General features: G+C 37.0%; 1 protein-coding gene and 1 non-coding gene across 2 annotated transcripts in view; one reads left to right on the forward strand and one right to left on the reverse strand.

Annotated features, from left to right (window-relative positions):
• The window catches only part of LOC134284167 (uncharacterized), a 309,616-nt gene that overhangs the window by 66,533 nt on the left and 216,122 nt on the right, over positions 1-26,961 (reverse strand). The window lies entirely within an intron of this gene.
• Positions 23,185-23,256, forward strand: Trnaa-ugc (transfer RNA alanine (anticodon UGC)). Its single transcript has one exon. It is a non-coding gene; the product is annotated as a tRNA-Ala (tRNA).

A 26,961-nucleotide genomic window follows, 5' to 3' on the forward strand; every position in this document is an offset into this window, starting at 1 on the left:
ATGAAACTGCACAAATGAATCAATAAGAAATTGCAGGAAGAAATTTTAAATGTATTTATCAAATAAATTCTCAAAGGATTTTTCAATGCATTGCCATTCAAATTGCAGAACAAACACTCAAAGAAAATAGGTATGTAAAAATGCTTAGCTTAGCTTAGCTTAGACTGACTGCACATATCTATGGTTGCTACTCCGTGATTGACTCGAACCAATGACAGTTGCACAATGAATCAACTGAATAATTGACTGGGAGTGGTCAACATTCTCACTGTGCACGCTTCAGAGGCTCTCTTTAACAGTACAATAACGGCGCCGGCCACGTCCTTGCAGTCAGGTTGGAAGAGTGAAGGAATGTTAATAGCAACCTTTGTTATGTGAAAGTTGGCGTTTACCGCACGTCTCCACCAAAGGCTGCAGGAAGGAGTGATTGTTAGTAGGGCAGGTATCGTTGGGTCAGGATTCACTTCGATAAGTAATATGACCTTTTGGAGTTGCAGTATGCCGTGCAAACTGCAGTGATGTTGTTCGCTTCACGCGGAAAGCAAACAACCAACCACCCTCGTCAGGTGATTGCTCAATATTTACTACAAATGAAGCAACAAAGTGCTATTGTTCGCATCACGCGAAAAGCAAACAATCGACCACCCACGTCAGGTGATCGTTTAATATTTACTATTAAAGACGCGACAACACATACAAACTTAAGCGCTATTGCTCACTCCGCGCGGAAAGTAAACAATCAGCCACCCGCGTCAGGTGGACACTCAAGATTTACAACAAAAGACGTGTCAAAACATGCAATCTGATGCGCTATTGCTCGCTTCACGCGGAAAGCAAACACTTGACCACCCACGTAAGGTGATCGCTCAATATTTATTCATAAAAATACTTGCAACAAATATACATGGACAGATACATAGAAAAATAGTATGTCGTTAAGAGATTGCACAAAAGAAATGAAATGCAATAAAAAGAAGAGATAGTTTGTAAAATGCCATCCCGAACAGTGACAAAGTGGAACAAAAATCCAAGTCGACACTCATGGTGACGAACTATAAAAAGTCAATGAAAAAATATTTGAAAAGAGGATATTATAAATATATGGTATAAAATTGTATTAATATAATAATTGATGTAGAATCCATAGAAAGAGAATAACAAGGAACAAACTCACCGGATAATCGCCTGCCATCAATCGAACCAAAAATGCGAAACGAAAAAAAAAAATCGGAGCACCGAAGGCAACGCGCGCGCGAATCCGGCCTCCAGTTGCCGAGCCGTCACTACACACACTCTCAAAGAAAATAGGTATGTAAAAATGGACGCAAAACTAATAACAAGGAATTTGCGGAGAGAACTATTGAAGGAATTGTCGAAGCAATCAAATAAATAAAAATAAAATTCTCAAAGAGTTTTCTGAAGGAAATCTGAAAATTTTAGAAGTATATTCGGAGAAATTCTTGGAAGATTTTTCTAAAAAAATCTAGAGGAATCTCTTGAAAAAAAATGCTAGAGGAATCTCTGTAAGGATGGCTCAGGATGAATTGTGGAAAAATCCTTTCGAGAAATTGGTGGATAAATATTTGGAGGAACCGCTGGAAAAATCCTGAAGAAATCACTCAAAAATCTGGTAAAAAAAACCAGAGGAATTTGTGGAGACAATCCTGGATAAAATCAAAAAAAAAACATTCCCGGAGATATTCTTGGATTTTTTTAGAGAAATATAGAGACATTTCTTGAAAAAATCCTGAACGATCTTTGGACGACAACTTGGGAGACATTCCTAAACTTTGGGGAATTCCCAAGAAACAATTGTTGCTTTAAGAAATGTTTCTCAAAGCAACGTTGTTAAACTGGAAGTCGTATAATTTTGTCGGAAGTCGGAAGTCGGAAGAATTTTGTTGGAAGTCGCTGAATAATTTTGAAATAAAACTGTTATTCAACTCTTGTTCGCCCAAAAATGAGAATCTATTCAACATCAACCGTTCTATAAGTACGATGAAATAAATGTTTATCGAATGATCGTACATCGGTTGTGAAACTCTTGTTCAACGTTAGAACCATCAGCAATTCACACAAATATCATAAACTTTTCTTCAACGTTTATTAAACAATGTTGTATGACGCTGTTTGTTTAATCATTTAAGAATGGTTTTAGAAACCATTATTATGCACTAGCAGCATAGTGCATAATAACAAGCTTTCTTCGATATTTACATGCTGGAACCGTGATGCAACTTACGAAATTTATTTCTATTTATAGAAATGGTTTAATAATTGCTACAAAAACGATTCTTAAACGTTTCTTCAATGATCATTGTAAAAATAAAATGAGAAAATGATTTAACCTTCGTCGTGCATTAGGGTCATTATGACCCAAAACGCGATTTCAAGCATTAATATCTCTTTTGTTAGTTAACTTATCGTAATGAAACTTCTTGACTTTTAATATTTTTCAGAGACGAGTCTTTTAAAAAAAAAAAAATTTCTTAAGGTGAAACCAAAATGGCGCCACAAAAAAAGTTACGAATAATGCATTGGGGTCATTATGACCCAGAAATTCAAACTCTAATAAAATGATGGTTTTTTCACCAATTCAAATGACCAAAGTCTTATTTGATAGATAATTTCGTCAAGAATGTGTTGATATGTTGAAATAGTGGTTCCGGGAACATTGGCCACCGGGAATCTGCTACACAGGGCACCATGTCGGACATGTGGGATAGCACTAAATTTTGCCAGTAGTTGTGGAATATCTCGCGGTCTGGACCACCTAGAAGGATACTGTCTTCGGCAAAGTTGCTCAGAAGACTAAGAGCTTTCACATAGGAAACAAATTAGTTCGAGAATCGCTCACTGCGTGGCGCTAGTGTTCCTATGAGCTTCCAGTTCAGTCTGAACGTCGTATATCTCGCGTTCTGGACCACTTAGAAGGATATTGTGATCGGCAAAGTTGCTCAGAAGACTAAGAGCTTTCACATAGGAAACAATTTAGTTCGAGAATCGCTCACTGCGTGGCGCTAGTGTTCCTATGAGCTTCCAGTTCAGCCTGAACGTCGTATATCTCGCGTTTTGGACCACTTAGAAGGATATTGTGATCGGCAAAGTTGCTCAGAAGACTAAGAGCTTTCACATAGGAAACAATTTAGTTCGAGAATCGCTCACTGCGTGGCGCTAGTGTTCCTATGAGCTTCCAATTCAGTCCGAACGTCGTATATTTCGCGCTCTGAACCACCTAGAAGGATACTGTCTTCGGCAAAGTTGCTCAGAAGACTAAGAGCTTTCACATAGGAAACAAATTAGTTCGAGAATCGCTCACTGCGTGGCGCTAGTGTTCCTATGAGCTTCCAGTTCAGTCTGAACGTCGTATATCTCGCGTTCTGGACCACTTAGAAGGATATTGTGATCGGCAAAGTTGCTCAGAAGATTAAGAAATTTCACATAGAAAACACTTTTGGTTGGAAAATCACTCACTGCGTGGCGCTAGTGTTCTTAGGTGTTTCCAGTTCAGTCTGAACGTAGTATATCTCGTGTTCTGGACCATCTAGAAGGATACTGTCTTCAGCAAAGTTGCTCAGAAGACTAAAATAGGAAACAATTTAGTTCGAAAATTACTCACTGCGTGGTGCTAGTGTTATTACAAGCTTTCAGTTCAGTCTAAACGTCGTATATCTCGCGCTCTGGACTAGGGTAATTGTTCCCATCGTTGTGGTAGTACCTATTGTTGCGGTAATGGCCAATTGAGCACTTTTTCGACTGAAATGTTACCAAAAGGTATTTTTAATAGATGTATTGTGCTTAAATTATGAGATTGCACCATTTGTTTGCTTAAGATTTGCCCAAAAACCTATTTAAAAAAAATATTTTCCTTAATATGTTTGCTGCTGTGTTCCTATTATTGCGGTAGTGTTCCTAATGTTGCGGTATCCCATATGATTTCAATGGGATACCGCAACATTAGGAACAAATACCGCAACATTAGGAACAAATACCGCAACAATAGGAACACAATGTTCTTTTAGATAAAAACGAATAAAATGCTCATAACAACCTCAAAGTGGCAATATTTCGTTATTTTCCCGTAGATAAAGGATAGATTTTATTATTTTCAATTCAATCCAAGTAAAAAAATTGCTTGGGGCGATACAATTGTGGTTTAAGCATGAACCCAGTGCTTAACTCCTCCATGATCGGATCAATTACCCTACTTAATGAACACTAGGAGCTTTCACAAAGATATGATTTTAGTTCGAGAATCATTCACTGGTGGCGCTAGTGTTCTTAGAAGCTACCAGTTCAGTCTGAATGTCGTATATCTCGTGAACTGTACCATTTAGAAGGATACTATCTTCGGCAAAGTTGCTCAGAAGACTAAAATTTTTACATAGGAAACAATTTAGTTCGAAAATTACTCACTGCGTGGTGCTAGTGTTCTTACGAGCTTTCAGTTCAGTCTAAACTTCGTATATCTCGCGCTCTGGACTACTTAGAAGGATGCTGTCTTCGGCAAAGTTACTCAGAAGACTAGAAGTTTTCATGATGTGATGCTACACACCAAGACGCTTTCAGCCAAATTTAGTTGAGCTGAAAGATTTAGCTTTTTTTTGCTGAACTTTCGGCAAAATTTGCTGAGCTACAGCAAAACGTTGATGGTGATCAGTAGATTGGACTGAACAAATCAGCAAACCTTGCTGAATTTTCACAAATATTTTGCTAAAACTTTCAACTCGGCAAATTTCAGTAAAAAATATTTGAGTTGTATTGTTCTTAGAAGCTGAAAGCTTTATATAATCGTTAAGTATCCATGTTACTATGTTTGTAAAATCTTCCTAGAAGAAAAATACCTTTCACATTGAAAGCTTATTTCAAAATTTGCTCACAACGTGGTACTTGTGTTCTTTGGAGCTGTCAGTTTGATCTCGGTGTCAAGCAGTCCTGCAAAATATCAGTCTCAGTGCCTGTTTTTCAGCCGAAAATGAATGACGGCGGCGGTCGTTTTCAGTTCCTCGATGTGAGAACTGACAGAGTCCGAGAGCTCCATTCGTGAGCGACCCAACAAGATCAATTCCCAACCATCCACACACTACTCATGCTGAAAGGCCATTCGTCTCAAGCGGTGGCTTGTGAGAGTGAGTGCCCTATACGTTAGCACGGGTGAAAACACTCAACTACAGAAAATTGAATGGAAATTTAGCCCTGTCAGCTCTCGCTTTCAGCACGCTGCGTGCGAGTGTGAGTACCTATTTCATTTCGCTCCCGTGTTGCTGATCGGAAAGCAACTTTGACAGGAAAACCAAAACGGAGAAAATGAAAAAAGCAAAATATCGCTATCACAAGGGCCTGTCGAAAAATTGCAACACTGGTGTCAAGTAGTTTATTCGGATATTTCTTTTTTTATTTCAGTTATAACTTTGGATATCTGTGTATCAATTCCTTAAGGGATTTCTTTGAAAATCGGTTCTAAAATTACTCTGAAAGTTCCTTCGGGAATTTCTTTGGGATTTTTTAAACCTGCTACATTATGATCTTGTACCGACTTTTCGAACCCTCTAAGCAGAATACCCTCTACGAATGAGTTTTGTTAAAGGATAAGCAAAATAGGGCAGAATCAAAAGGTACAAAACAGATTACACTCATTCGTAGCCTGCCAAATTATTTTAGGAAAATTTTTGCCAATTCTTTTGAAAACTGTTTTAGCGACAATTGAACTCGCAATTTCTTTGATAAAAGTTTTCAAGATTTCTTTAGGAAAACCCTGTGCTTATTACTTTGGGAATATTTCCAACATTCTTTTGGAAACATATTTGCCAAGACTGATTCGGTATTTCCTTTGCAAATCGGTTTGGCGAATTTCTAAAAAGTAATTTTGTGAAAACATTTCGAATTTCCTTTTGGCGAAATTTCTTCAGCAAATTCTTTGAAAATCCTTTCTGCAATTTTTATTGGATTTGATCCAAAACTTCATAAAAGTTTTTTTGGGTTTTCTATTTCGGCAATTCATAGGAATTTTGTTCGATAAATATTTTGGAAATTTTTCAGCAATAATATTGGAAATTGATTGAAGTTATTATATTTTAAAATACCTACACTGCCCATGATCGCATAGTCGACGTAACCACCATTGACATTGTCAGCATTCACAAGCTTATATCTATCACATGAACATAATTGTGACCAGTTTTATTCAATATAGCAAAAGATCTAATCACTAGCTAGATTTCAACGTGAAAAAAAACCTTAAACTTTTCATTATTCATTGTTAAAATTTCAAAAGTGTGTTGAAAACTACAGTGGCGCTTACGTCAACTATGCGAATATGGGCAGTACAGCATAGCTGTGGGGTGCGTGATCGTACTGTTAGTAACGTCAGCCTTCTAGGCGTATTATAAGCTACGGATTGTGGGTTCGATCCTCATTCCGGTCGGGAGAGAAAATTCGCCAAACAGAAAATTGTTCATTGAACCACTGGATGTTATCCGTTGTCTAGTGTAAGTTATATTCAATCTGTGGTCTTTGGCTGAAGACGGTGTGCAAATTTATCAGGCAACTCTTACGGAATTTCCTTTATCGATTTCTTTGGAAGTTTTTTTTATGTCTTTATTCGGGGTATTATTTGCTAGGTAATATCACAATTAATTTGCCGATGAAACTGCACAAATGAATCAATAAGAAATTGCAGGAAGAAATTTTAAATGTATTTATCAAATAAATTCTCAAAGGATTTTTCAATGCATTGCCATTCAAATTGCAGAACAAACACTCAAAGAAAATAGGTATGTAAAAATGGACGCAAAACTAATAACAAGGAATTTGCGGAGAGAACTATTGAAGGAATTGTCGAAGCAATCAAATAAATAAAAATAAAATTCTCAAAGAGTTTTCTGAAGGATTGCCAACAAAGTTCAGAAGAGCTTTCCGAAGGTTTTACCACCGAAATAAAAAAAAAAATCGAAAAATAGTTTCCGAAGATATAAAAAATCAAAACATAAAAAAAATATGAATAAATTTTCAAATGAAATGCAAAATGGTTTTCCAAAGCAATTGTCAATAAAAATGCCGAAAGTATTTTCAAAGGAATTATTGCATAGTTCCAAAAGAACTTCAAACTCGTTGCTTATTACAGAACTAAACCAATATAGTGATTGAATCTCGAACTTAATTGTATTCTTGAAGAAAGTCGTCTCAGCAACGTTGCTGAAACGGTGTTTTTTCAAGTGGTCCAAAATGCGGGATAAATGACGACTAGACTATATTGGAAACTACTAAGAGCACATAGTGAGAAAATTTCAAACTGATTTGTTTTTTAGATGAAAACTGTTGTCAAATGTTGTCAAAGAGAGTGTCTTTCGAAGTGGTTCAAAACGCGAGAAATATTACCGTTTGAGCAAACTGGACATCCTTCTTTGCAACAACAGTTGTCATTTTTAGCGATCTAGATCGTGATATATGCAACGCCCTGAATTAAATAAAGCTCATCACAGCACTAGGGCCAAATAGTGAATAAATGTGGAACTAAATTGCTTTCTACTAAAAAACTATTATTCTTCCGAGCAACTTGGTTAAAGTGAGGTTTTGTGTGAGTGATCCTAAATACGAGATTTACAACGTTTAGACTAAACTGGTAGACCCCAAGTACAATAGTATCACTTTGCCGAAGACAGTATCCTTCTAAGTGGTCCAGAGCGCGAGATATACGACGTTCAGACTGAACTGGAAACTCATAGGAACACTAGCGCCACGCAGTGAGTGATTCTCGAACTAAATTGCTTTCTATTCGAAAGCTTTTAGTGTTCTGAACAACTTTGCTGAAGACAGTATCCTTCTAGGTCAGTGATTCCCAAAGTGGGCGAAATCGCCCCCCTGGGGGCGAAAATCAGGCCCAGGGGGGCGAAAATTTGAGAAATCAAAATTGGGGGGCGAAAATACTAAAAAGGGGGCGATTTTTTCAATGGCTGGAAAACATCAATAGTTTTGAATTACATGTCGAGAATGTCAACTGAATCATAAAAACTCCCAGACATTCAAGCTTACAGTTCAAGTTTTTTCTAGGATTTTTATATTAAATGCTGTTTCTATTAAACATAAACATCGACCTAATTTTACAGAACTATCGGTATTAATGTGCACTCTTTGAGAAAAAAAATTCTAGAAAAAAAGACTGCTACACGTATTTTTGAAGGATTTGTGTGACTCTGGAAATCTAAACATTTTCAAGCAAAAACATGACGTTTAGACAATATTCAGAACACATTTCTGATTTGTAACACAATTCACACACAGTGTTTGTAAGTATTTTTAAGAAGCTTCTCGGAGGGATTCCAAACTTTACTGGAAGTTAATTTGAAAACATTCCAAAAATTCTGCGTAAAATTCCTTTCAATTCTAGTCATGGATGCTAAATTTTTACTTATTTGATATTTTTTTTAAAACACAGTACGCATTCAAATTTATACGAAGCTGTTGATTTGGATCCGGATGTGGATTTGGAGAAAAGTAACTACATTTGAAAATACACCAATATGTTTCTGAGTTTCACTTTTTTCCACATAACTTCTCTATGTAATTGTTTTCAAATTCCCCACTAGTTTTATTTGACTACTGATGACCAAACATTGACTCTCGGTTGTTGGAAAGCTCCCTTTAGGAACAATGACTGGTTGGGAATATCGAGTGTTCATAGGTGTTCTGTTCACAATCTGTTTTATTTCGATTAACTAATGATCAATCAACAACGGTTTGAGAAGTAGGCACGAACACGATTTCCATATTTATGTAAGCACGATTAAAATGTGATATATATATATATATATATATATATATATATATATATATATATATATATATATATATATATATATATATATATATATATATATATATATATATATATATATATATATATATATATATATATATATATATATATATATATCACATTTTAATCGTGCTTACATAAATATGGAAATCGTGTTCGTGCCTACTTCTCAAACCGTTGTTGATTGATCATTAGTTAATCGAAATAAAACAGATTGTGAACAGAACACCTATGAACACTCGATATTCCCAACCAGTCATTGTTCCTAAAGGGAGCTTTCCAACAACCGAGAGTCAATGTTTGGTCATCAGTAGTCAAATAAAACTAGTGGGGAATTTGAAAACAATTACATAGAGAAGTTATGTGGAAAAAAGTGAAACTCAGAAACATATTGGTGTATTTTCAAATGTAGTTACTTTTCTCCAAATCCACATCCGGATCCAAATCAACAGCTTCGTATAAATTTGAATGCGTACTGTGTTTTAAAAAAAATATCAAATAAGTAAAAATTTAGCATCCATGACTAGAATTGAAAGGAATTTTACGCAGAATTTTTGGAATGTTTTCAAATTAACTTCCAGTAAAGTTTGGAATCCCTCCGAGAAGCTTCTTAAAAATACTTACAAACACTGTGTGTGAAATTGCTCGTAAACACTGAGTTACAAATCAGAAATGTGTTCTGAATATTGTCTAAACGTCATGTTTTTGCTTGAAAATGTTTAGATTTCCAGAGTCACACAAATCCTTCAAAAATACGTGTAGCAGTCTTTTTTTCTAGAATTTTTTTTCTCAAAGAGTGCACATTAATACCGATAGTTCTGTAAAATTAGGTCGATGTTTATGTTTAATAGAAACAGCATTTAATATAAAAATCCTAGAAAAAACTTGAACTGTAAGCTTGAATGTCTGGGAGTTTTTATGATTCAGTTGACATTCTCGACATGTAATTCAAAACTATTGATGTTTTCCAGCCATTGAAAAAATCGCCCCCTTTTTAGTATTTTCGCCCCCCAATTTTGATTTCTCACATTTTCGCCCCCCTGGGCCTGATTTTCGCCCCCAGGGGGGCGATTTCGCCCACTTTGGGAATCACTGACCTAGAAGGATACTGTCTTCAGCAAAGTTGTTCAGAACACTAAAAGCTTTCGAATAGAAAGCAATTTAGTTCGAGAATCACTCACTGCGTGGCGCTAGTGTTCCTATGAGTTTCCAGTTCAGTCTGAACGTCGTATATCTCGCGCTCTGGACCACTTAGAAGGATACTGTCTTCGGCAAAGTGATACTATTGTACTTGGGGTCTACCAGTTTAGTCTAAACGTTGTAAATCTCGTATTTAGGATCACTCACACAAAACCTCACTTTAACCAAGTTGCTCGGAAGAATAATAGTTTTTTAGTAGAAAGCAATTTAGTTCCACATTTATTCACTATTTGGCCCTAGTGCTGTGATGAGCTTTATTTAATTCAGGGCGTTGCATATATCACGATCTAGATCGCTAAAAATGACAACTGTTGTTGCAAAGAAGGATGTCCAGTTTGCTCAAACGGTAATATTTCTCGCGTTTTGAACCACTTCGAAAGACACTCTCTTTGACAACATTTGACAACAGTTTTCATCTAAAAAACAAATCAGTTTGAAATTTTCTCACTATGTGCTCTTAGTAGTTTCCAATATAGTCTAGTCGTCATTTATCCCGCATTTTGGACCACTTGAAAAAACACCGTTTCAGCAACGTTGCTGAGACGACTTTCTTCAAGAATACAATTAAGTTCGAGATTCAATCACTATATTGGTTTAGTTCTGTAATAAGCAACGAGTTTGAAGTTCTTTTGGAACTAGTCTAGTCTAGTCTAGTCTACACATACACAGCCATTCATTGAAAGAATCCTGGAAAATGGTGGAATCGACTAATTCCATCATTTTTCTTGTCATTATTAATCCTTGCAGCACATCTGAGATGTATTACAAACATTAAAGCGGCCAGGCCTACTGTGCAGCGTTGTTATTATTATTGAAATCAAAGAACGGGGACATCTCGTACCAACCGTTCCGTATACGAAGCATGAATATGAAATATTAACGGTGGGAGTGAAATTGCTAAGAAGGTTAATGTCACTCCTCGGTCCTTGGAATCCTGGGATGGGACATAGGTATTTACCCCTGATGCCCTGGCCCTTATGCCTAGGCTTAAGCGCCTTTACTCGCTCTCTGAAACGAAAAGAAAATACTAATCCCCCCCCCTTATTACAGCAATACATATTTAAAAATTATTAAAAATTTTAACATTAAAATTAACATTACAGTACCAAATGATCCCCCCAGAATTGGTATATTATATTTTGTTTATATTATTTATTAAGCATCAACGTTTTTCGTCAAACTAAAAACAAGTTAAATTAGATGAATATGTGCAGTATGTGTGCATGTGTGCAGTACCGTTATCAAATGGATAATGATATTGCAAACACACTTCCTGTTTCAAAGATAATCTTTGAATCTGGCGCGTATTTAGTTCAATTTTTGTGGTAATAAATATGTAATTAGAACAATCTCACCAGAAAACATCCAGGTAGCGCTTCCATCACCATGGAAACGTTTTAACAGCTCTGTCAAGTTTGCTCGTCGTCTTGCACTATCCGTCATCATTAGAATAATCGTCGCTTCATCGGATATGCATCTACTCGGTTGATTTCTGGCTACACACGTGAATCACTGATAGCTTGGCATATCACAGCCAAAGACGTACACAACGCAAATCAGGAGCTTGTCAATGAGTCACACTACAAACTTTTTAAAACCGAAAAACTACCGAATCAAGTACCAGATGATAAAACGCGAAACTGAGTATAAATGTCGGCACTCTCGATACGGACGTCGGCATCAATTTCGAACAATGGCATGCAATCACGCGTAAAACAACTCCGGATGGCGTAGCAATTATACGTAACACAACCATTCATTCGCGGGATAAACCAACCGGATGGCGTAGCACACTGAATGTCACGAGCATCTCAAAACACATCTACAATTGCTAAACGTAATAAATGTAAGCAAAATGGCGACACAAGGGAAATCAGATTATATCTGCTAAAGAACACTGCACTGGTTGCAAAACCGAATCACGCAACTTCGCGATACATCACATCACATTATCCTGACCGGAACACCAGCGAAATCGAAGAAATTATGGCCCCAAGAAAATGCCAATTCAGATTTCTAAACACTTTTCATGCACTTGTCATTGAATCCCTGCCGGATGGCGTAGCACCACTATTCGGCCGGCCGAAATGAAAAAAAAAAAACGCGAAACCGAGAAAAAACGTGACAGGCGATTTATAAACACCACTCGCGCGCACCGCCTCCTGCGATCCAATTCGAGTTTGAAGTTCTTTTGGAACTATGCAATAATTCCTTTGAAAATACTTTCGGCATTTTTATTGACAATTGCTTTGGAAAACCATTTTGCATTTCATTTGAAAATTTATTCATATTTTTTTGATGTTTTGATTTTTTATATCTTCGGAAACTATTTTTCGATTTTTTTTTTTATTTCGGTGGTAAAACCTTCGGAAAGCTCTTCTGAACTTTGTTGGCAATCCTTCAGAAAACTCTTTGAGAATTTTATTTTTATTTATTTGATTGCTTCGACAATTCCTTCAATAGTTCTCTCCGCAAATTCCTTGTTATTAGTTTTGCGTCCATTTTTACATACCTATTTTCTTTGAGTGTTTGTTCTGCAATTTGAATGGCAATGCATTGAAAAATCCTTTGAGAATTTATTTGATAAATACATTTAAAATTTCTTCCTGCAATTTCTTATTGATTCATTTGTGCAGTTTCATCGGCAAATTAATTGTGATATTACCTAGCAAATAATACCCCGAATAAAGACATAAAAAAAACTTCCAAAGAAATCGATAAAGGAAATTCCGTAAGAGTTGCCTGATAAATTTGCACACCGTCTTCAGCCAAAGACCACAGATTGAATATAACTTACACTAGACAACGGATAACATCCAGTGGTTCAATGAACAATTTTCTGTTTGGCGAATTTTCTCTCCCGACCGGAATGAGGATCGAACCCACAATCCGTAGCTTATAATACGCCTAGAAGGCTGACGTTACTAACAGTACGATCACGCACCCCACAGCTATGCTGTACTGCCCATATTCGCATAGTTGACGTAAGCGCCACTGTAGTTTTCAACACACTTTTGAAATTTTAACAATGAATAATGAAAAGTTTAAGGTTTTTTTTCACGTTGAAATCTAGCTAGTGATTAGATCTTTTGCTATATTGAATAAAACTGGTCACAATTATGTTCATGTGATAGATATAAGCTTGTGAATGCTGACAATGTCAATGGTGGTTACGTCGACTATGCGATCATGGGCAGTGTAGGTATTTTAAAATATAATAACTTCAATCAATTTCCAATATTATTGCTGAAAAATTTCCAAAATATTTATCGAACAAAATTCCTATGAATTGCCGAAATAGAAAACCCAAAAAAACTTTTATGAAGTTTTGGATCAAATCCAATAAAAATTGCAGAAAGGATTTTCAAAGAATTTGCTGAAGAAATTTCGCCAAAAGGAAATTCGAAATGTTTTCACAAAATTACTTTTTAGAAATTCGCCAAACCGATTTGCAAAGGAAATACCGAATCAGTCTTGGCAAATATGTTTCCAAAAGAATGTTGGAAATATTCCCAAAGTAATAAGCACAGGGTTTTCCTAAAGAAATCTTGAAAACTTTTATCAAAGAAATTGCGAGTTCAATTGTCGCTAAAACAGTTTTCAAAAGAATTGGCAAAAATTTTCCTAAAATAATTTGGCAGGCTACGAATGAGTGTAATCTGTTTTGTACCTTTTGATTCTGCCCTATTTTGCTTATCCTTTAACAAAACTCATTCGTAGAGGGTATTCTGCTTAGAGGGTTCGAAAAGTCGGTACAAGATCATAATGTAGCAGGTTTAAAAAATCCCAAAGAAATTCCCGAAGGAACTTTCAGAGTAATTTTAGAACCGATTTTCAAAGAAATCCCTTAAGGAATTGATACACAGATATCCAAAGTTATAACTGAAATAAAAAAAGAAATATCCGAATAAACTACTTGACACCAGTGTTGCAATTTTTCGACAGGCCCTTGTGATAGCGATATTTTGCTTTTTTCATTTTCTCCGTTTTGGTTTTCCTGTCAAAGTTGCTTTCCGATCAGCAACACGGGAGCGAAATGAAATAGGTACTCACACTCGCACGCAGCGTGCTGAAAGCGAGAGCTGACAGGGCTAAATTTCCATTCAATTTTCTGTAGTTGAGTGTTTTCACCCGTGCTAACGTATAGGGCACTCACTCTCACAAGCCACCGCTTGAGACGAATGGCCTTTCAGCATGAGTAGTGTGTGGATGGTTGGGAATTGATCTTGTTGGGTCGCTCACGAATGGAGCTCTCGGACTCTGTCAGTTCTCACATCGAGGAACTGAAAACGACCGCCGCCGTCATTCATTTTCGGCTGAAAAACAGGCACTGAGACTGATATTTTGCAGGACTGCTTGACACCGAGATCAAACTGACAGCTCCAAAGAACACAAGTACCACGTTGTGAGCAAATTTTGAAATAAGCTTTCAATGTGAAAGGTATTTTTCTTCTAGGAAGATTTTACAAACATAGTAACATGGATACTTAACGATTATATAAAGCTTTCAGCTTCTAAGAACAATACAACTCAAATATTTTTTACTGAAATTTGCCGAGTTGAAAGTTTTAGCAAAATATTTGTGAAAATTCAGCAAGGTTTGCTGATTTGTTCAGTCCAATCTACTGATCACCATCAACGTTTTGCTGTAGCTCAGCAAATTTTGCCGAAAGTTCAGCAAAAAAAAGCTAAATCTTTCAGCTCAACTAAATTTGGCTGAAAGCGTCTTGGTGTGTAGCATCACATCATGAAAACTTCTAGTCTTCTGAGTAACTTTGCCGAAGACAGCATCCTTCTAAGTAGTCCAGAGCGCGAGATATACGAAGTTTAGACTGAACTGAAAGCTCGTAAGAACACTAGCACCACGCAGTGAGTAATTTTCGAACTAAATTGTTTCCTATGTAAAAATTTTAGTCTTCTGAGCAACTTTGCCGAAGATAGTATCCTTCTAAATGGTACAGTTCACGAGATATACGACATTCAGACTGAACTGGTAGCTTCTAAGAACACTAGCGCCACCAGTGAATGATTCTCGAACTAAAATCATATCTTTGTGAAAGCTCCTAGTGTTCATTAAGTAGGGTAATTGATCCGATCATGGAGGAGTTAAGCACTGGGTTCATGCTTAAACCACAATTGTATCGCCCCAAGCAATTTTTTTACTTGGATTGAATTGAAAATAATAAAATCTATCCTTTATCTACGGGAAAATAACGAAATATTGCCACTTTGAGGTTGTTATGAGCATTTTATTCGTTTTTATCTAAAAGAACATTGTGTTCCTATTGTTGCGGTATTTGTTCCTAATGTTGCGGTATTTGTTCCTAATGTTGCGGTATCCCATTGAAATCATATGGGATACCGCAACATTAGGAACACTACCGCAATAATAGGAACACAGCAGCAAACATATTAAGGAAAATATTTTTTTTAAATAGGTTTTTGGGCAAATCTTAAGCAAACAAATGGTGCAATCTCATAATTTAAGCACAATACATCTATTAAAAATACCTTTTGGTAACATTTCAGTCGAAAAAGTGCTCAATTGGCCATTACCGCAACAATAGGTACTACCACAACGATGGGAACAATTACCCTAGTCCAGAGCGCGAGATATACGACGTTTAGACTGAACTGAAAGCTTGTAATAACACTAGCACCACGCAGTGAGTAATTTTCGAACTAAATTGTTTCCTATTTTAGTTTTCCTCCCTTTAGGAACAATGACTGGTTGGGAATATCGAGTGTTCATAGGTGTTCTGTTCACAATCTGTTTTATTTCGATTAACTAATGATCAATCAACAACGGTTTGAGAAGTAGGCACGAACACGATTTCCATATTTATGTAAGCACGATTAAAATGTGATATATATATATATATATATATATATATATATATATATATATATATATATATATATATATATATATATATATATATATATATATATATATATATATATATATATATATATATATATATATATATATATATATATATATATTTAATTTGCAAAATCAACGCATTTTCAAAACAATTTGGGGAAAATAACACAGATTTAGATACTTAGATACACTAAATGGCACTATATACTAGCTTTACCACAGTATTGATTTTAAAGGGTTTAGCTATGCACAGTTTCAGCCTTCTACTGCAGAAATATAAAACCTCACCTAGGTGGGCGAAAATATTTTTTTGAAGCTCTAAGGGGGCGATACCTCCTAAAAGTTTGGGAAACATTGTTCTAGGTGATCCAGAACACGAGATATACGACGTTCAGATTGAACTGGAAGCTCCTAAGAACACTAGCGCCACGCAGTGAGTGATTTTTGAACTAAATTGTTTTCTATGTGAAAGCTCTTAGTCTCCTGAGAAACTTTGCCAAAGACAGTATCCTTGTAGATGGTCCAGATCACGAGATATACGACGTTCAGACTGAACTGGATGCTCCTAAGAACAGTAGCGCCATGCAATGAGTGATTTTCAAACTAATTTGTTTTCTATGTGAAAGCTCTTAGTCTCCTGAGCAACTTTGCCGAAGACAGTATCCTTCTAGGTGGTCCAGAACACGAAATATACGTCGTTCAGACTGAACTGGAAGCACCTAAGAACACTGGCGCCACGCAGTGAGTGATTCTCGAACCAAATTGTTTTCTATGTAAAAGCTTTTAGTCTCCTGAGCAACTTTGCCGAAGACAGTATCCTTCTAGATGGTCCAGAACACGAGATATACGACGTTCATACTGAACTGGAAGCTCCTAAGAACACTAGCGCCACGCAGTGAGTGATTCTCGAACAATTTTTTCCTATGTGAAAGCTCTTAGTCTTCTTAGCAACTTTTCCGAAGGCAGTATCCTTCTAGGTGGTCCAGAACGCGAGATATTCGACGTTCAAACTGAACTGGAAGCTCATAGAAACACTAGCGCCACGTAGTGAGCGATTTTCAAACTAAATTGTTTCCTATGTGAAAGCTCTTAGTCTTCTGAGCAACTTTGCCGAAGACAGTATCCTTCTAGGTGGTCTAGAACGCGAAATATACGACGTTCGGACTGAATTGGAAGCTCATAGGAACACTAGCGCCACGCAGTGAGCGATTCTCGAACTAAATTGTTTCCTATGTGAAAGCTCTTAGTCTTCTGAGTAACTTTGCCGAAGACAGTATCCTTCTAAGTGGTCCAGACCGCGAGATATTCCACAACTACTGGCAAAATGTAGTGCTATCCCACATGTCCGACATGATGCCCTGTGTAGCAGATTCCCGGTGGCCAATGTTCCCGGAACCACTATTTCAACATATCAACACATTCTTGACGAAATTATCTATCAAATAAGACTTTGGTCATTTGAATTGGTGAAAAAATCATCATTTTATAAGAGTTTGATTTTCTGGGTCATAATGACCCCAATGCATTATTCGTAACTTTTTTTTAATGCCCGAAGAAGGTTAACTTTCTACATTTTTGCAATTGTGTCTGGAATATCTCTCTCTGATTATGTACCCCCAATATCTTTATTTTATTACATTTTATGGGACAAATCACATCAATGGAAAGACTCGAACTCTGGACCTTTAGGTTCACACTCGTCTGCATCTGCTCTGATTCAATCCGATTTACATGAATCGGCAGATTTTAAGCAGTATATAAATATTCAATCCCTGAGTCGAATACATTACCGTACATATGTTGCTTAAACATTGCTTAAATATTTTATTCAACTGATTGTCTTCATAAACATTGAAGTTGATCAATGTTTGAATAATTGTAACCGCAACGTTTAATCATAAGGCATGCACGCTAATTATTTTGCTAATCTGTCAGTAATTCACGGTGTTGTGTTGTGAGATTGGTACCTATCGCTTCGAACTTTTTTTTATTTCAACGTGAACAAGTGAACTTTATTTATTTTTACTGCTCCTGTTTTGTGCCGAAAGGAGAATGTGTAAAACTTGTGTATATCTCCAGGCAGCTATAAGATATGAACATAAAGAAGCTGAGCGCGGTTTGACCGGTGGCACCAAAGTGGATGGAGTAGATTGTGAATACCAAAAAGAGGAGCCGCCCAGGATCCACTTAAGCTGCATTTTCTGGTGTTTTTGTTGCCGATTTTGCTGTCGTTGGAGCGTGTAATGTAAAAGGTGAGTCAGAATGTTTTTAAAAGTGTGAAAAGTGTGATATTTAGAGCTGCTGGAAGAAGTTTGTTTGGTCTTCAAGCTTGTAGCCGCGGTTGCTCTTTTTAGGCTCCTAATCAGCAATCGTGTTTACATAAAGGGGCATGGCGAACAACGATAATTAAGTGACACAGTACCACTGCTAATCAACATTGCTTGAATAAAAGTGTAACATTTGTATTAAAGAAACGTGGTAACATTTTGTTGTTAAGCTATATCAGTGTAGTTGAATAAAATGATCAAGCAAAAGTTGTTAAACTTTAAATAAGCTACTTGTTCCATTGAAGATCTTATGTGGAATAACGGCATCTAATACGTCGGAAGCAGCTTGTATTCTATCATTATTAGAGCACTATTGGACAGATGATGTGAATACCTAAGCAACTGTCTTTAAACTTTTATACCATTGGTTATTCAATGCGCAGAAATATGTTTAACAAACGTGCAGTTTCCACTGCATGAAACATTTATTCGCCATTTTGTTCAACATATACTCTTGTACAACTGTCGGCGCCTTTGTAGCACATTTAATCAACTGACATGCTTATTAATGATTTTGAATTGTTACTTGGGAAAGCTAGCCATGAAAATGTTTGACAATTCACAGGTCATTTTGACAGACCACACACATGCACGAAAAAGACGGATAACATATTCTACTTTATCGATCTTGTTGCCGTCCTTTTCAAGCTCATGTTACATCTGTCATTATACATTATCCTACAAATCTAAGCGTTAAACCTAACATCGGAATATGTCATCCGACGATGTGATTTGATCCTAATGAGCGGATGTGATTCGCTACTCAGCCACTAGTCCGTCGTAAGAACCGAAGTTCGGATAAAGAATTAAATTGGTTATTTAGCGTGTCCGATTTTCAACTACGCTAACAATGAAAGTTTTCTCATTCTGTCAGAATGATGCGTACATGCATGCGCTAGTTCATGCGGTTTCCCCTACGCTAGCCATCATGTATGCAAAGTTTAGAACGATTGAAAGGGATGATAATGCAAGCAAAATGAAAAAAATGAAATTATTTCATTTATTTTTGCACTTGTGCTAGTTGATATTATCAGCATGATAACAAAAAAAAATCAAATGGTCTTACATTCAAACTATGAACCTTTGGTTTGTCAGTCCAAAGCCTTACCATCAGAACCATTTCTCTTATTCTACTGAGGTACATTATATGCCACTTTTGTTAAGGCAATGTGTACTTGTGCCAACCTGTCACTTGAATCAATGATCAATCATTGCAATCATCAAGAAAAAGCAAAGCTACTATGTTTGATTTTTTTGTCTGCCAGCAGTTGCGTCAACCCCAGGTATCGAAAAACTCAGAATAGCTTCTACTTTTAGATTTTTGCGATTTTTCCGTAGATCGGGTAAGAAAATGATGTATGGCAATATTGTTCAGAATATTGTGGGTAATCATATAATGATTTGATACTTTTGATAAAAATTGAGCGTTTGAATTTCGTAGAACAGAAACTGTTGTAAAATGTAACTTTTTAGCATACTTGCATGTCTGAGAAACGGATAAATATGATCAAAACATCCTCCTATCAGTACATAATGTTTACAAAAGTTGTAAGGAATAGACATATCTTTCATTTAAGGGTTGCCACGATATTTTATATGACTTCTAGCCTCCACGGGCATTTTTAAAAGGCGAAAAATGACCAAAAAACACAATTTTGACTTGAGGCACCTCGAAATCTTCACCAATTTAGCTGAAAATTTGATCAGAAGTTTGTTTCAGCATTAGAATTAAGATGTGGGGGTGACTGGCGAAATTCGAGAAAATTCATTTTTTATGAAGAGGTCTAATGTCTACACTTGTGATAACAGCTTTTACCACTACGTTAAGTAGTGTTACATAATCAACTGTATTTACCAAAGTAGTTCGAGGAACAACAAGCATTTATGTATATTTTTGGGATATTATGGGTCTTCCTTAAGGTGCCATGATGCATCACTAAGCTTTCAAACGAATCATTGACTCTTTGTTTTTCAATGATTGTTTGCCTTGCATTTTTGAAATGATAAAAAACTGTCAATTCTGCAGCAACGCAGCTGGAAAAGTATCATCATAATCACTGCGAGTGAGCATCCTACATGATACTTTTTCATACGAATATTCGCTTTCGTGGAAGAGAATTTACACTTTAAAATTTCGAGCCATATATACAACATGGCTGCCGATGCTGATGATGCCGTAAAAAGCCTTAATGTTTTGAAGCTTTGTTGATGGAAACAACCACTGGTGATTTCGTTTTAGATAGTTACATTACACAACCAAAAAGGATCCATGAACTTCTTAACTCTCTACCCACACCATGATAGTTTTGTGACAATTTAGGTCATTCAATCTATCATGAAGTACACAACTTTATATCTACACTTGCAATTCCAACCTGCTACATTGAATAATGAATAAAACCCAAAAACTAGTGGGCCTTGTTCTATACCTTTGAAATATTTAAGGTTGTACAAACTTTATGAAACTCATATTTTGAAATCTGCACGTTATCTAATTTAACTCACCCAGATCCGCGAAATTCTGTGGAACTCAGAGCCATTCCAAAATTCATTTCAGATATTTCAGGATTACTAAACTTCCCTACAACTAAGATGTTTCACTAAAAATTTGTATCAGAATTCTTTCCCGCTACATAGAGTAATCCTGTATAATCAATCATGTTCACTGAATAGTTGAAGGACACAAGGTATTTTTAGAATTTTTTTGGTTTTCTGGAGTCAAAGTGCTGTGCTCTACTACGAACTTAGCATCTGGAAAAAAGACTAACTAAATGAATTAGATGCAATCATTACGATTGGTAATTTTGTGTTGAGTTACACAGCAAAAAAGAGATTATTACGGCTCACAGTGGTCCAGATTTGAAAATACCTGACAAAATTTGCCAAATCATAGTAGTCTGTTATTTAGTTTTAGCCTATATGAATGTATTGGAACATGATTTAGCGCTCAATTTCATTTTAAAGGCATTTTCATTTTTTGTCGATTTCTTCGAACAAAATCCGAACAAAATTGATGTTTTTTTGATGCATTTGAACGAAATCTCCCCGCGGGGAGTAGCGGGGACGAGGAGCGATTTGTAAGACACTTTGAAGTCGAACTGTAAGAATTTATCGTACTAATGATATGTAATGTCTATTTTGAAGGCAATTGTATTAATTATATCAAATAAACTTTTGAAGGCAATTGTATAAATTATATCAATAGACTTTTGTAGTGGTTGAACTTGTTTGTGTTCTTTATCAAAAATTACGCACTTTTTGCATCAGCAGCTATGCAGTGCTGTAACAAGATACAACACCAATATTTCCAAATTTTTTAAATGCCAGTTAGTGCTCTTGGTATTATGGATGAATGCTCAATATACTGTATCCCGTATAAGACATGTTCAAAAATTGAGTGTCTGCCAGCTTATTTCAAAATTGGACCTCTGTGCGGCTGTAGACTCCATGTAATATATTGCAGGATAATGTGTACGGTTCTGAATATCCCGAAATTATGTCATTGTCTCTGATTAAATTATGTGAGCTCCTGTAAGTATAATAGATTATGCAATTTGTTGTATGACCCCGGCTGATCTGATGATGTCCATGTAACATTCAAAAGACTCACTGGACATGATAGATTACATTTTGTAGCCTTGTATAATGTAAGAAGTTATCGTTACACCCGTAGATTTTAAGATCTGAACTCAAGAACAGTTTAGATGACCTTGGATATCTCGACTGATCTGATACTGTCTATTGAACTTTCAGAAAACTCACTGGCCATGCTAGATTACAAATTGTGGCTTTGTAAAACGAATGACCAGTAAATGACAGTTTACGAATTGTAGCTTTGTGTAATGATAAAACTAACCGTTACTTACGCGTTACGCGTAGACTTAAGGATCTCAATACAAGAATAGTTTGGATTACTTAGGTTATCCCGACTGAACTGATACTGTCTAATAAACTTTCAGAAGACTCACTGGCCATGCTAGATTACAAATTGTGGCTTTGTAAAACGAAAGATATTACCGATACACTCGTAGACTTTAGGATCTAAACTCAAGAATAGTTTGGGTGACCTAGGATATCCCGACTGATCTGATACTATCTATCAAACTCACTGGACATAAAAGATTACAAATCGTAGCTTTGTATAATGAAAGAAGTTACCGTTACACCCGTAGACTTAAGGATCTAAACACAAGAATAGTTTGGATGGCCTAGGATATCCTGACTGAACTGATATTGCCTAATGATTTTTCACAAGACTCACTGGCCATTATAGATTGCAAATTGAAGCTTTGTATAATGAAAGAAGTAACCGTTACACCCGTAGACTTTGAGATCAGAACTCAAGAACTGTTTGGATAACCTAGGATATTCCGATTGATTTGATACTGTCTATTGAACTTTCAGAAGACTCACTGGACATGATAGATTACAAAGCGTAGCTATGTATAATAAAAGAAGTTACCGTTACCCCCATAGACTGTAGGATCTAAACTCAAGAATAGTTTGGATGTCCTAAACCTAAAGTTTTGGAAAAACTTTTGATGGTCATAGTTTATATGGAAAAATATCCTTGAAAAATCCTTATAAGTTTGTTTTGCAGAATTTACCGGAAGAATTCGTATTTAAGTTGGGCGTTTTTAATGGAACTTCTAACTAAAACAATAAAAAATATTCCAAAACCAAAAAAAAACGGAAGTTTGAGTGAAATTAAATTAGGAGCACCATGCTGAACTGAGGGAACATTATCCCTATGTTACTAGCATTCAAATGCTCGCATTTTGCAACACGCATAGCATCGCATTACGTTTAAAAAATAAACACGCAAGCACGATGTTCCTAATGTCCCTATAGCTGTATACAGCTTGATAGAAACTTGAACCGTGCTACTAAAATCAAATTTTCATGATCGCAAGAATTTATGTTGAAGTGTATTCCCAACGAACAGTTTGCTCGAAGGGGATGTAGCTCAGTGGTAGAGCGTTCGCTTTGCATGTGAAAGGCCCCGGGTTCGATCCCCGGCATCTCCAAATTCTTTTTTAGCCAATCTAGAAGTCAATCGGTTCCAATATTCCAATGTGTTTCCTGTTACTACCAAAAATTGTGACTCATTGTAAGCTTACATTTAGAGATAATGAAACAAAGAAAGTTTTGTGGATTTCCTTCACCCACTCACACAGAGAAGACTCCATCAATACGCTGCTATCGACAAAATAGTCCCATTCAGCCGTCTCAGGTCTCGCAGTAATCGGTAAGTGGCGTGGCACCTCGTCACCACCCAATCCTCCTAGCAGCAGTAGTCCCAACCAATTCTGACTTGCCTGCCTGGGGAGCTGCTATCGTTTCGTCGTCGGTCAATCGTCGCCGTCGTCGCTCACTTCGCTTGCTCCATTTGGGTTACAATGTTTTGGTGTGGTGTGTAAAATGAGCGAGAATGTAAAAAAAAACCTCCCCGTACTCGTACGCGCCCCCCGACTCCCGTTGATGTGTCGCCCCACATGCCCCCCGCGCATCAATTTTTCGCCGTGAACAACAACAGGCGGCGACGGCGGGGATCGTTCCGGTGTCGCGATTATGAACAACCGAAGCCTGCGAAACGAAAATCCTGCTGGCTGAGACTGACGACATTGCTGGACCCGAGCAAAATGGTTTGCAATGTTTTCAATGCTTTCTGGGGTACACAGTGGTGGACGGAAGTTAAGTAACCTTTTGCTGACAGAATTCTTGTATAGAGCGGTAACGAGATATCACGATTTTTGAACAAAGGCCTGAAGGTGCCTGAAGCACAGACAAACAGACGTCTCACTCTATCCAGTTCCCATAGTTTCCCTTTTTAACGGACTATTCAGGCCAAACATGTCTAAAGCTCCTATCTGCAGAAGAGAGGCTCTCTTTGGTTTCGCTCTCTTTCGTAATATCTCAGCTGTTTATTTGTATTATGATTGTCTCCTTGCATTGAACGATGGTCAAAAAAATCGTGTTTCGATTTGTACTGCAAAAATAGTTGTAAAGTGTATCATTACATTGCAATAATTGAAATAGAAAGTGAACAAAGAGAGCCTCTCAAATGCAGATAGGATCTATTGAAATGTTTGGCCTGTATTTATACAAATATTCTGTAGTTAAAAAATCTCTCCCTTATGGCGCTCGCATCGTTTTTGCTCTTGTTTGACGTCTGCTCACTACCGCCATCTACTCAGTGGGTTTGGGAAATACAGCGTATTGGCATTGGGCGATGGTGACGATGGTTTGAATCGCACTTTGTTCCAAGTGATACGTCTGTTTGTCTGTGCCTGATGTACACAGAGTCAAATATTTGTCAAGGAAAGAACACAAGAAACAACATCCGTTTGACACTAATGAAAATTCGATCGAGTCAAACAAGATGTTTGAGCATTGGTGTCTTTATAGACAAATGTTTGAACCTGTGTACTAACAGCTTGAAGCTTATGCTAATGCTAATCTATAACAATTCAAATAAAGGGAATAGGAATGAAATGGACACCTAGTTAACAATCTAGGTTTCAGCCGACACTGATTATATTGAAGCAAAAAAAATATCAATATCACAACGAATTGTGCATGGATAAGGACGTGAGTTGATTGAAAGGTGGAAGCAGTACTTCGATGTGCACCTGAACGGTTCCAAGAACTTCCTAGGCTCATGGGACCCGACAAGGGAAGAAATAACTACGTTAATGCAGCAGAGGGCGGAAATGATTCAACTCCCACTACGATGGAAGGATACTATTTACCAGCTCAAAACCAACAAACAAGTTGGTAAGGATGGTATCGCAGGTGGGCTCGTCAAGATTGACTCAGAAAGTTGGTCGCCTGTCTGCACAGGTTTGTAGTTAGGATCTGGGAACCCGAATAACTACAGAAATATGTATTGTTATTCCAATTTAAATTTACATTATGTCGTTCACCACTGTATGTTGTTATGTTTTGCACCGAGAGTTTTGCTCTGTCTCCCGTGTCCCGCGCCACCAACTATAATGCTGCTATGCATGTGTATGGGGAACCTACATAACCTACCAGCATATTGGAAGGCGCAAGGGAAAGAGGGGAGGGCATGGGCGACAGACACGCTTGTTTTGCAATTATGTTACCCTTCTCTTCTTTACGGGACGCAGTGTTCTTTCAGTCCAGCAATCCATGCACGCACACTTGGGGGCCTTCTTGTGTTTCTGTGACCTTTTATAGGTACCAACTTTCATTCGATATTGGAATCACGAACTGGAAGTCACACAATTACTAACGTATTCAGGAGTCAGGACCTTTAATAAACTTGAAAACTGTGATCTGCTTGATGGCAACAGAATCTAGATCACGTGGCATGATGAACTCATGTAAAAGTACATATTAGGCAACTAATGAAAAATAGGTATACATTAAAGCTGTAACATTAAAACACAGCATTAAAAATATATTGAAAACTTTTGTAATAACTACAATGTTGTCGATACGAAAGGTTCTATACAACATAATGGGTAAACGTCCGGGTATTCAGCAAGACCATGCTGATGAATTCGATTCCCGGTCAATTTCCAAATTTATGGTGATGCAGCTATGATTTGCTTCAAATCAACAAATGAAGCTCAAGTGTTATAGCACAGAAGTACACGGTAAAAATTCTGCACGCTCGATATAAGGGAAAAATCCCTTAGCTATTCAATGTCTCAATCCACATGATCAGAAATGCTTTTCCTTTAAGATCTTAGAACCAAAACAAACCCACCGGAGAAATCAACTGAAAATCGCTTCGATTTCCACTACATACTGTATAAAGCAATGTGATCCAAAGTGAAAAGCTGTTGATTTGGTAATGACTGTTTTGGGCATGAAAGTAAATATGGATGACAGGTTTCGTTTCGATTCGCACCTTTGTAAGACATGTGAAGTAGTGTAGTGGTAAAGCAGATGATCATGACTCTGAAGGTCCTGGAATCGAATCCAAGTGCCGACTGTACACATTTTTTAATTCTAGTTTTGAAATCAAAACATTGTCAACAACGAATTGATGTGAAGCTTCATTAAAATTGAAGACGCATTGGATGTTCTTTTTCAAATGATATTTCATTGATAACATACTGATTGAACAGTAGTGCGAATTCAAGTGCCAATCAGTTCATATCAGAGTGCAGATTTTTTACCGTGTACAAAAATAATATGCTTAATTTTGCGTTTTGTTAATTTTTAGTGCACTTTACAAAAAGGTACAGTCAGTTGCGATATGTTGGTTTAATTTATTTATCCCCTGTATGTTATAAAATGGGGTATTGTCGGGGCCCGTGGCACAATTCGTCACACGTTTGCTTCATAAGCAGACGGTCATGGGTTCGATCCCAGTCCCGGCACTTTCGTTAGTTGCACTTCCCCATGAGAGCAGCTGGACCCTCTTCTGAGCCCATGGCTCAAATGAACCCGGATACTTGGACATCGGAGAACGGCAACGCATAATGGACCCCCAATCGGACTGGAAAAAGGAACAACCACACATCAACATCCTCGTGCTCATCATTCTACCATGATAGGGTAGAAAGTGAAAGCAACGCAATGGCAACCAGTTCGATATAGTAGAATTAAAATAGAATACCACTAAACGAGAACTTCTGTAGGACTCCCATTCTGGAGAATTTCCAAAAGGAACTCTTGAACTTAACTCCTGGAAGATTCCTAGAATAGAAAAAATCTGCAAGATTCCCAAAAGGATCTTTGGAAGAATCCTCACA

The sequence above is a fragment of the Aedes albopictus genome, chromosome 3 (genome assembly GCF_035046485.1).
Source record: "Aedes albopictus strain Foshan chromosome 3, AalbF5, whole genome shotgun sequence".
In the NCBI taxonomy this organism is placed as follows: domain Eukaryota; kingdom Metazoa; phylum Arthropoda; class Insecta; order Diptera; family Culicidae; genus Aedes; species Aedes albopictus.